Source organism: Cetorhinus maximus, chromosome 8, assembly GCF_964194155.1.
Source record: "Cetorhinus maximus chromosome 8, sCetMax3.hap1.1, whole genome shotgun sequence".
Taxonomy (NCBI): Eukaryota; Metazoa; Chordata; class Chondrichthyes; order Lamniformes; family Cetorhinidae; genus Cetorhinus; species Cetorhinus maximus.
Window position 1 is genome coordinate 54,746,072 of NC_135886.1, and position 12,282 is coordinate 54,758,353.

At 44.0% G+C, this 12,282-nt stretch overlaps 1 long non-coding RNA gene across 1 annotated transcript; it reads left to right on the forward strand.

The window, feature by feature from the left end:
- The first annotated feature begins 469 nt into the window (after positions 1-469).
- Positions 470-7,321, forward strand: LOC144683284 (uncharacterized). The gene is made up of 2 exons (XR_013577221.1): positions 470-539; positions 7,154-7,321. It is a non-coding gene; the product is annotated as an uncharacterized LOC144683284 (long non-coding RNA).
- The last annotated feature ends 4,961 nt before the right edge of the window (positions 7,322-12,282 follow it).

The following is a 12,282-nucleotide window of genomic DNA, read 5'->3' on the forward strand; positions in this document are numbered from 1 at the left end:
TGTGTTCTAGTCCTTAACCTTTCCACCATTAGGAAGAGTTTCTCTCTCTCTCTCTACTCTGGCTAGACTCCTCGTAATTTTGAAAACTTCTATCAAACGAGCTCTCAACCTTCTCTTTAAGGAAAACAACCCCAACTTCTTCAATCTATCCACGTAACTGAAGTCCCTCATCCCTGGAACCGTCCTGGTACCGCTTTTCTGCGTTCTCTTTAAAGCCCTCACATTCTTCGTAAAGTGTGGTGCTCAGAATTTGACACATTGGACAGGATTTTTCGGATGGCGGGAATTCACGCCCTGCTACCTGGAAAGTGGGAGGGGATATTATCCCAGCTGATCACAGCAGCCCCATGGGTATTTAAGGTTTGGCTGGAGATGGGACTTCCATCCCTCATTGTGGTAGAAGCCCCGCCTTCGACAGCTGCCAGCCAATCTGGTTGGCCGACAGCTCTATAGTACTAACAGCGCCAGTGGCAGCAGTGGCCAGGACTGGGACTACAAGCAGCAGTCCCCAGATTCTCCGTCCGGGAATCCATCACTAAGTAAGTGCGGCCCGGAGCGAGGGGCGGGGGGTAGGAGGCGGAGGGGGGCGGAGCACTGTGGGGGACAGACAGACCAAGGGTGTGACTTAATGGTCTCTTAAGGGCATCCATTGGGATGAGGGCGGGTGGGCCTTCCTAGGCCTTGTCCGCCCCATGTAAAATTGCAGAGAGGTCGGGGGCGGGTGGCGGGATGGCAGGAAGGCCATCCAGAGAATTTTATGGGCCCCCAGCCTGCAAACCCGCCAGCAGCAGACTGTAAAATCCTGCTGAAGGTGGCTCACTTATTAAAAGATTGATCATACATTTTTTGCTTTTGAACTCTAGTCCTCTATTTATGAAGCCCAAGGTCCAGTGTACCTTTTTAATGCATTCTCAACCTGCCCTGTCACCTCCAACAGTTCGTACATTTATAGGCTCAGATCCCGCTGCTCCTGCACCCACTTTAGAATTATGTCCTTCATGTTATATTGCCTCTCTCCGTTCATCCTACTAAAATGAATCACTTCACACTTCTCTGCATTAATTTTCATCTACCATGTATCTGCAGTGGTCCTAGTACCCAGCTTTGGGGAATCCCAATATATACTTTTCTCCAGTCCAAAAGAACAAGATTCACCACTGCTGTCTGTATTTCTTGTCATGTTGCCATGATCCCTTTTATTCCATGGGCTTCAATGTTATCAAACGCCTTTGGAAATACATATACATCACATCTACCACATTATCCTCATCTATCCTCTGTTATCTCATGAAAAATGTTCAATCAAGTTAGTTAAACATGACTTCTCTTTAACAAATCCGTGCTGACTTTTCTTAGTTAATCCACACAGTTGCTAAGTGACTGTTAAACTGTCCTGTATTTATTTTCTAAAAGCTTTCCCACCACCAAGGTTAAAGTATGTGGCCTGTAGTTGGCTGTTAGGTTTATCCTTTCACCCTCTTAAACAAGGGTACAATTTTTTCAATTTCCCATTCTTATGGCATCCACCCACTATCTAAGGAGCACTGGAAGATTATGGCCAACACTCCACAATTTCCATCCTTACATCCCTCAGCATCCTCAGATTCATCCCATCTGGTCCCAATGTCTTATCAACTTCAAGTCCTGCCAGCCTTTCTAATACTTCCACTTTATCAATGTTTACCCTTAAGTACATCATCTTTCGCTGTGACTTTGGCAGCATTTTATCCTTTGTAAAGACAGATACAAAGTACTCATTTAGTACATCAGCCATGCCATCTGCCTATGTGTATAGATCACCTTTTAGCCATATCGGCCCTATCCTTCCTAATATGACAATTTTACAAATTCTACACCTATAAAAGGCTTTTCCCTTAATGTTAGCTACAGTCTACTTTAATACTCCCTCTCCCTCTCTTATTTCCTTATTCACTTTCCCACTGAACTTTCTATATTTTGCTTGGTTCTCACTTGCATTATTTGTTATATGACTTCTATTTCTGCTTCACCTTATTCTCTATCCCTCTCATCTTCTAGGGAACCCTGGCTTTGCTTGCCCTACCTCTACCCATCGTGTGAATGTATTCGACTGTACACAAATGATCTCCTCTTTAAAGACAGCCCATTGTTCCTTGACAGTTCTGGCTGCAATATTTGATCCAGCACTGCTTCATTCCTCACTAAGATAAAAGCAACATACTGCAGATGCTGGAAATCTGAAATAAAAACAGAAAATGCTGGAAAAGCTCAGCAGGTCTGACAGCATCTGTGGAGAGAGAAACAAAGTTAACGTTTCGAGTCTGAATAACCCTTCTTCAAAGCAAAAAAGAAGTAGAAATGTGATGAAATTCATACTGTTTAAGGGGGGTGGAGCAGGTGAAGCTGGATAGAAGGTCAGCGATAGGTGGGGGAAAAGGAGAGATTGACAAAGATATCATGTTCACAAGACAAAGGGGGTGTTAATGGTAGTGGTAAGGGCTGAAGGAGGTGCTGATAGTTGCTGGAGGAACAGCACTTCATCTTCTGATTAGGCACTTCACAGCCTTCGGGACTTAACATTGAGTTCAACAGCTTCAGACAATGAATTCTCTCCTCCATCTTCAACCCTTTTTAAATCCCTTTTAAAAAATGTATTTTCATTTGCTTATTTTTAATTTTATTCATTTAGTCATCGTTTTATCCCCTTTTTATCCCTTTTTCTATCCTTCTTCCCCAACCACCACCCCTAACACCCCCCCACCCACCCCACAAGGGCTATCTGTCACTTGTTCCATGTTGTTCTTTCACAGAGCGCTGACCGTTGTTCTGCTAGTCACACATTCTTACCTTTATGCCATTATCAGTACCTCCTTTAGCCAGTACCACGACCATTAACATTCCCTTTGTCCTTTTGTTTATGACATCTTTGTCAATCTCTCCTCTGCCCCCACCTATCACTGGCCTTCTATCCAGCTTCACTTGCTCCAACCCCCTTAAACAGTATAAATTTCATCACACTTATACTTCTCTTTAGTTCTGAAGAAGAGTCATTCAGACTTGAAATGTTAACTCTGCCTTTCTCTCTCCACAGATGCTGCCAGACCTGCTGAGTTTTTGCAGCATTTTCAGTTTTTATTTCTGCTTCCTTCCTCATTGTGTTGGACACCTAATGATCAAGAAAATTCTCCTGAACAATTTTCCGAAACACTTGCACTTTCTGCCCTCCAAACTATTAATATCCCAGTCTGTTTTAGGATAATTAGAGTCCCCCATTCTTATTACTCTATAGTTGTTGCACTTCTCTGTAATTTCCCTTGAAATGTTCGTTTCTTCATTTTTTCCCACTTGTTAGTGGCCTATAGAAAACACCCAATTGTGCAATTGTACCTCTATTGCTTTTTAACTCGAATGAAATCGATTCTGTCCTTGACCCCGCCAGGACATCCTCTCTCCAGCACTGGAATATTCTTCTAAATCAATATTCAGATCCCTACTCCTTCCTTTCCTCCCCTATCATTCATGAACATCTTGATTTCAGGTATGGTCAGTACCCAATCCTGGCTTATTTTGAACCATGCCTCCTTCATCCCGATAACATCATGTTCCCATGTGGCTCTTTGTGCCTGCAACTTGTCAAACTTATTTAGTTTATTCATTGTATTTACAAAAGTACACACTAAACCTAATTTTGGCCTTGTTGCTTTCCCTCTTAGTTTAACCTGATTTAACACCATTCCATTTCTTACTTGGTTGTTAGCTATTTCTCCTAATCCTTTATGTACCTGCTTTCTCTTTTCTGATCCTACACCCTGCTTCCCATTTTAAAAAAATCTTATTATTTACTGATACATGGGCATCGCTGGCAGGTATTTTTATTGCCCATCCCTAATTGTCCTTGGGAAGGTGGTGATGAGCTGCAGTCCATGTGGTGTAGGTACACCCACAGTGCTGTTCAGGAGGGAGTTCCAGAATTTTGACCCAATGACAGTGAAGGAACGGTGATATATTTCCAAGTCAGGATGGTGAGTGACTTGGAGGGGAACTTCCAGGTGGCGGTGTTTCTATATGTCTGCTGCCCTTGTCCTTCCAGATGGTAATGGTCATGGGTTTGGAAGGTGCTGTTGAAGGAGCCCTGGTGAGTTCCTGCAGTCCACCATGTAGATGGTACACACTGCTGCCCCTGTGCATTAGTGGTGGTGGGAGTGAATGTTGAAGGTGTCAGATGGGGTGCCAATCACAAGGGCTGCTTTGTCCTGGATGGTGTTGACCTTCTTGAGTGTTGTTGGAGCTGCACTCATCCAGGCAAGTAGAGAGAATTGCATCACACTCCTGACTTTTGCCTTGTAGATGGTGGACAGACTTTGGGGAGTCAGGAGGTGAGTTACTCACCACAGGATTCCTAGCCTCTGACCTGCTCTTGTAGCCATAGGATTTATACGGCTAGTCCAATTTGGTTTCTGGTCAATGGCAACTCCCCAGGATGTTGATAGTGGGGGATTCAGTGATGGTAATGCCATTGAATGTCAAGAGGAGATGGTTAGATTCTCTGTTGTTGGAGATAGTCATTGCCTGGCAAATGTTACTTGCCAATTATCAGCTCAAATCATAGTTAGTTGAAAGGCTCCCTAACAGCGGTAGCAAACTTCCCCATGAACACTTTAGTTCCAGTTCTGACGAGATGCAGTCCTTCTGGCCAGTACCAGTCCCACATCCTCCAGCACTGGTCCCACATTCTATTTCTCCAGCCATACATTCACTTGCTCTGTCCTCCGATTTCTATACTCGTAGTGCATGACATCAGGAGTAATCCAGGTATTACTACCTTTGAGACCCTGCTTACTAGTCTCCTTCATAGCTGCCTAAAATCTACCTGCAGGCTTCATCCCTCACTTTACCTATGTTGTTGGCACCTGGACCACGACCTCCGGCTGTCCACTCTCCGGCTTCTCTGCAGCCACTCAGTGACATTCTTGACCCTGACATCAGGGAGGCAATATACCATTCTGGAATCACTTCTGGAATCACTGCAGTTAGAAGAATAAGAGGCGACTTGATAGAAACCTTTAAGATCCTGAGGTGTCTTGACAGGGTGGATGTGGAGAGGATGTTTCCTCTTGTGGGAGAATCTAGAACTAGGGGTCACTGTTTAAAATTAATGGGTCGCCCATTTAAGACAGAGATGAGAATTTTTTTTCTCAGAGGGTAGTGAGTCTTTGGAATTCTCTTCCTCAAAAGGCGGTGGAAGCAGAGTCTTTGAATATTTTAAGTCAGAGCTAGATAGATTCTGCATAAGGGGGTGAAAGGTTATCGGGGGTAGGTGGGAATGTGGAGTTGAGGTTACAATTAGGTCAACCATGATCTTATTGAATGGGGAGCAGGCTCGAGGGGCCGAGTGGTCTACACTTGCTCCTAATTCGTATGTTCGTATGTACGTATGGTGCACAAATGTCTGTCTGTTCCCCTAACTATAGAATCCTGTGCACACTGTTGCTTTCCCAATCTTCTTTCTCTGTCCACCCCGTCCAGCTGAGCCACACCCCCCCCCCCCCCCCCCACCCCGCCCCATGGTAGCCTGCCGTTGGCTCTGGCCGCACTCCCCAAAGAAACCATCTCCTCCACAAGCATTCCGAATTATTACTGGTTAGAGAGTGAGGTGCAATCAGGGAACCCCTGAACTAGCTGCCTGGTCCTGTTAGTTTAGGAATTGGTGTGCTGCAACATCTAAACCCAGACTTCTCGCATTCCTGGTTCTCTGTGGACTGCATTTCCCCGACATTTTGGTGCAGAGACCACACACCAGCACTCTCCAGGCTCCGGCTCAGACCCTTCCTTTGCATCTCCACGACAATGAAGTCACGTGCATTACAGCACAACCCCACAAGATAAAGCGTCCAGTCTGAGTTCATTCATCCAGAATGACCCTCAGCATCTGCCCAGGTTCCTCACTGATTGCGGGTTTTCACTACAAAAACAGAATTACCTGGAAAAACTCAGCAGGTCTGGCAGCATCGGCAGAGAAGAAATCAGTTAACGTTTCGAGCCTTCATGGCCCTTCGGCAGAACTGGAGCATAGTTAGAAGAAGGGAGAAATATAAATTGGTTTAAGGTGGGTGGGGGGGGTGGGGAGGTGGAGAGAGAGGCATTGAGGGTGTGGTGTGGTGATTGTGGAGATGAGCAGATAATCAAAAGATGTCACAGACAAAAGGGTCAAAGAGGTGTTGAAGGTATTTGTCTGAGAAAAGTGCTAATTAAGAATGGAAGACAGGATATTCAAAGTACAGCTCTAGTGGGGGTCCGCAAGAAAGACCCAAACCTCCCTGTCGCTTGCCATTTTAACACTCCACCCTGTTCTCTTGCCCACATGTCTGTCCTTGGTTTGCTGCATTGTTCCAGTGAAGCCCAACGCAAACTGGAGGAACAGCACCTCATCTTCCGACTAGGCACTTTACAGCCTTCCGGGCTGAATATTGAATTCAACAACTTTAGATCTTAAACTCCCCCTCCCCCCATCCCCACCCCGTTTCTTCCCCCCCCCCCCGCTTTTTTTTTCAATAATTTATATAGATTCTTCTTTCCCCACCTATTTCCATTATTTTTAAATCTAAAACTAAAACCTTTAGTCTTTCCACCCCACCCCCACTAGAGCTGTACTTTGAATATCCTGTCTTCCATTCTTAATTAGCACTTTTCTCAGACAAATACCACCACCTTCAACACCTCTTTGACCCTTTTGTCTGTGACATCTTTTGATTATCTGCTCATCTCCACAATCACCACACCACACCCTCAATGTCTCTCTCTCCACCCACCCCCTCCCCCCCCCCACCCACCTTAAACCAATTTATATTTCTCCCTTCTTCTAACTATGCTCCAGTTCTGCCGAAGGGCCATGAAGGCTCGAAACGTTAACTGATTTCTTCTCCGCCGATGCTGCCAGACCTGCTGAGTTTTTCCAGGTAATTCTGTTCTTGTTGCGGGTTTTCACTGTTTTATCTGGGAGCCCACTCCATATATTATTAACTTTGTACAAAGGAAGAATGCAGATCGCATGCCTAAATTTGATTCTAACTATGAAGTGAACATGGGCGCCCGTTTTCTATTCTGGTCATTAAAGTATTTCCTGTACCGTTACTATCTCTTTCTCTATAAGACTGTCTCCCTTTTTTTTCCCCAGATTATAAATGTCGGACTTTCAAGTCTTTCCTCCGAAATCAGACACTCATTCGGCAGCGACAGTCGACTGAACTTGTAGACAATGTGATTTGAAATCTCAGTACAGGAGCACGGATTAAGTTTTCTTCAAAAAACAAATCTGCAAATAAAGAACCTGTTATCAACAAAACTGACGGTGGAGCTGTTCGATTCTGGGTAAAACGAACGATTGTCTCATTAAGGTCATTCAAGGAAAGAAACTGCTGCGCTGAAATATATGTGACTCCAGTCCCACAGCAAAGTCGTTGTCAGTTAATTGTCTTTTCAGTTGGCCCAGCGAGCCACTCAGTTGTATCAAATCAATACCCAACACCCCAACCCGCCCTTTCTCAAGGTCATTATGAATCATGGCAATAATTCCTTGGCAGAGAATCCCACTTGCTGAGAACAAGCTCACTTCTAAAATCTTGCGCCGCCTCTTAACGCTGCCTCCAATGTTTGAATTTTGCTCTTGTGTCTGGGTAACCAAATTGGGCACAGTGCTCAAGGTGCCAACTGACCAGAGCTCCCTACACTTTGAACCCGACATCCTCTGATTAATATTGAATTATACCGACTGTAGGAGGCCAGTGGGTAGTGTCCCCTGCCTCTAAGCCCGAAATGCCGCGTTCGAGTCCCATTCCGGAACTTAATGGCCACGGAAGGTGCGTTCAAGATGTGGCCAAACACAATGACCATCAATCTGTAAATCTTGCCAATAGCCCCAGGGCAGGCGGCAAGAGCAGGAGTCTCTCGGCCAGCCAGAACCGTGTGGTAGCTGCAGCTGTTCTCCCCACGTTAAAAAAGACTCCACGCTCTGGTTGTTGCCACCAAAGAGATCCATTTCTCCGCCTGGTTTCGAGAGAGAGACGCAATTCATAACCCATTTTAACAGGTTGAGTATCAAACTACAAATTCTTCCAGCGCACGCTCAGAGCGGGAGAGATTCCTGGTCAACCATGTGGTGAAAAGAAAGTTGGAGCCTCCCCCAACACTATCCACGGCTCCAGACAACCTGCAGCCTCCCCCACCACTATCCACAGCTCCAGACAACCTGCAGCCTCCCCCACCACTATCCACAGCTCCAGACAACCTGCAGCCTCCCCCAACACTATCCACGGCTCCAGACAACCTGCAGCCTCCCCCACCACTATCCACAGCTCCAGAAAACCTGCAGCCTCCCCCACCACTATCCACAGCTCCAGACAACCTGCATGTTAACATGCTGCCACGCCCGCCACCATGTTGACTGTGTCATTCAATGTTCTATTTGCTTCGTTTTGGGTTGGACATGTGGAGAATGCAGTATTGCGAGGATTTCAACCTCATCCTGAGCCAGTTCTGAAGAAGGGTCATATTGGACTCTGTTCCTCTCTCCACAGATGCTGCCAGACCAGCTGTTTTTCCAGCAATTTCGGTTTCTATTTCATGGCGAGTTAGCTCAGCCCCCTTTACGGAGTAAGCTCTTCTTCCTTTCTCCTTCCCATGTGCAGTGTTTCCTATTGAATTTCAGTTGTTTTCGTTTCCCCGCTTGTGTATCCTCCTGTCCTTTCACTGCTGCCCCCTCCCAGAGTCTGCTGTCCCTCCTAACTTAGTATCACCTGCAAATTTGATTAATTTACATTCGGACCCTGACTCCAAGTCATTCATGTAAAATAAAATCGTACTTGCCGCTCCCTGTCCCAAACCCAAAGTGCCTCCTCTAACTGGCTTTCTACCTTTCAGGTTTTTATTTCTCCACAACCAAGGGTTCAATTTCAACTGATTTGAAATGAACCAAAGGCCTCATTCGATTTCCCCAATAGAAACAGACTGGCGTGGGATGATTCGAGCTGCACTTTCATTTCATTGAAACTCAAAGGGCAGAATTTCATCCCGGCTTCAGATCGGCGTTAGGGTGGAGCAGGGGGAGAATCCCTGAGGAAATAGACACACCAGCCCTCCACCTTCCCCTGCCCCCGCTCTTTTCATTTGGAAACAGAAAACAACAGTCGGTCAATGGCTGTTTTGGACAGAAGAAATCGGACGAGCGCACAACTCTCAGGCAAATGGCGGTCGGTGTAAGGATTAACACAGGGTGTAACAACTGTGTCGAATTCTTGCCCTGTTTAGAGTCCATTACATATCTGCCTCTTTCCCCGAGTGTTACATCAGAATATGGCAACAGCTAGATGAAAAAAAGTCCGGATCCAAACAGTTCACCTTCAATGAATCTCTATCACCACAGTTCAAAAGTCACCGTCAGTCCCAAGGCCATTAGGTTTCCCAGGTCATGTCTGAAATGACGCCTGAATTGTACGTCATTTGTTACTTCCTCTGAAAGAAATTTACCTGCTTGCCCGGAGAGGACTCAGGGTGAAAAAGGTAAAGATGATAATTCTAAAACTATTGCAAGGGAAGAGAATAGAGTAAGCGTCAGAAATTGTACTTTAGGCAGTTTAGGTTAAAGCGAAAATTAGAAGAAATAATTAGATAAAGAGATAAAGAAAGAAGAAACGTTTGAGGCAAACATTAGAGAAGGATAGGCCCAAGATGCATTTGTTATACAAACACACAGAACATAAGAAACAAATCGAACGAATTGCAGACGAAAATTCAACCTCGAAGGCACAACATGGTAGCCATTACTAAGACATAGTCACAAGATGATCAGGGCTGAAAACTATATATACCAGGTAATAAAGTTTACGAGAAAGATAGGGAAACTTGGAGGAATAGTCTGAGCGATCGTTAATGAAATTGCTTCTGTGATAAGAGAACATAATATGAGAAGTAAGCAGGCAGTGGAGACATTAAAGGTAGAATTAAGGAATAGAAAAAGATTTGAGACTGTAGTGGGAGTTGTGCAATCAGTTTCCTGGTAGCAACATTCATTAATGCAGAGATTAGGCAGGCATGTGGCGAGGGCGGGGACTTTTCAATGGGGTGGGGGGGGGGAGGTGTTACTTCCACGTAGATTGGGACAAACAGAATAGTTCATATTGGAAAGATAGTGGAATGTTTGAAGGTGTTCAGGACAGTTTTCTGTAACAATATATGTTCTAGAACCAAAAAGTAGCATGCCGTCTTAGAATTAGTAATGAGCAATGAACCAGATTTAATTAACAGCCTGACAATGTGTGAACATTAACTAACAGTAAACAGAATTGATTGGTTTCAATATTTTGCTTGAAAGAGAGAAACGCGGAACAGCTACTAACATCCTAGATTTAGATAAGAGATGAGACAGAGATTGTCCACAGTGAACTGTAAAATATGTTTATGGTAAATGACAGAAGATCAATAGAAGGTGTTCATTTTTTTAACGTGATACAGAACCAATTTATATCCCTAGGGGCAAGAACTCTACTTGACAAAAGTAAGCCATGGACGACACTAGAGATAAGGCACCTCAAAATACTAAAAGGAAAAACATATAAAAATACAAAACTAGCACAGATCTTGCCGACTAAGAAAGATACAAAGAACAACAAAAAGTTCCCAGGCAGGAATTACGTGGTACAAAAAGGAAACATTTAAAGAAACTTGAAAGGGATATCAAAATCAATCGATATATATTTTACCATGATATTATGGGAACAAGAGCAGTGTGGACAAATTGAAAACTAATAATGTCGATGTTCTCAATGAAAATAACAAGGTGGAAATATCAAAATTATTATAAACAAATTGAAAAAATAATAGCACTAAGGAGTGTCAAATCCCCAAGTCCAAATGGTTTTCGTACCAGGGAAGGAAGTAAGTGAGAACATTGCAGATGACATAAATGTCCTGATGACCTCCCGATTCATGAACCGCTCCTTTAGATCAAAAGGTCGCCATTTAAGAAAGTTGAGTGAGGACGACCAGAGATCTATAGACTCGTTAGTGTAACACCTATTGTTGGGAAATCACAAAAGGCTATAATTAAATGTAGCTGAGCACTTTTAAACTGTTCAGCTGATCAGAGAAAGCTGATTAAAGTATGCGACAGAAATGCTTTTTTATATGTACTTATAAAAGCCATTTGATAAAGTCCCTCGTAGGGTAATGTTAGTTAAGCCAAAACCCATGGAATTGAATGCAAAAATATTGACTTGGTTAAGAAATTGACTGAACAGCAGGAAACAGAGAGTAGGGATAATGGGCTGGTACTCTAATGACAGGATGTAGCTAGTGGTGTCCCCCAGGGATATGAACCTCAATTATTTGCTGTAGTGATCAATGAATAGGATGATGGAGTAGAGAGCCACCCATCCAAGTTTGTCAATTACAAAATGAAGGCAGCATTGTGTGCAGTGTAGATGAAAGCATACAATAATAGATTAAGTCCAAGAATAAGACTGGTTCAAACTAAGGTAAATGGATTTCAATGTTGGCAAGTGTGAGGTCATCCATTTAGGACCCAGAAAAGATAGATCAGAGAACTTTCTGAATGGTCAAAATCTAGAAACAGTGAAGTGTCGAAGAGTCTTGGGGGTCCATGCATGTAGATCATTAAAATATCATGGAGGGGTACAGAAACGAATCCAAAAACACTAATGAAATGCTGATCTTTGTGCACAGAGGACTACAATACAAGAGTTAAGAATCATCGAAAGCGCAGCACAGAATAGGGTCACTTGGCCCATATTGTCTGTGTCAGCTCCTTTGAAGAGCAGACCAATAAGTCCCTTCATAGAATTACAGGATTACAGAATGGTTACAGTGCAGAAGGAGGCCATTTAGGCATCGAGTCTATACCGACTCCCAAGAGCAGTTTAGCTAGCCCCACTTCGCTACCATTTCCTCAAATCCCTGTAATTATTCTTCTCTTCAGCTGCTATTCAATTCCCCTTTTTACGGCCAGAATTCAACCTCGCAGGCAGATCATTGTAGATCCTAACAATTCGCTGCTTAAAAAAAGAAAAATCCTTGTGTCACCTTTGCTTCTTTTGCCAATCCACTTAAATCTGTGTCCCCTAGTTCTTGACTCTTCCACCAATGGGAATAATTTTCTTAATTTACTCTGTGTATGCCCCTCGTAATTTTGAAAACCTCTATTAAATCTCCTCCCAATCTTCTCTTCTCCAAGGGGAAGAACCCCAGCCTCTCTAATCCATGGCGCTCATCTCTGGAACCATTCCCATAAAT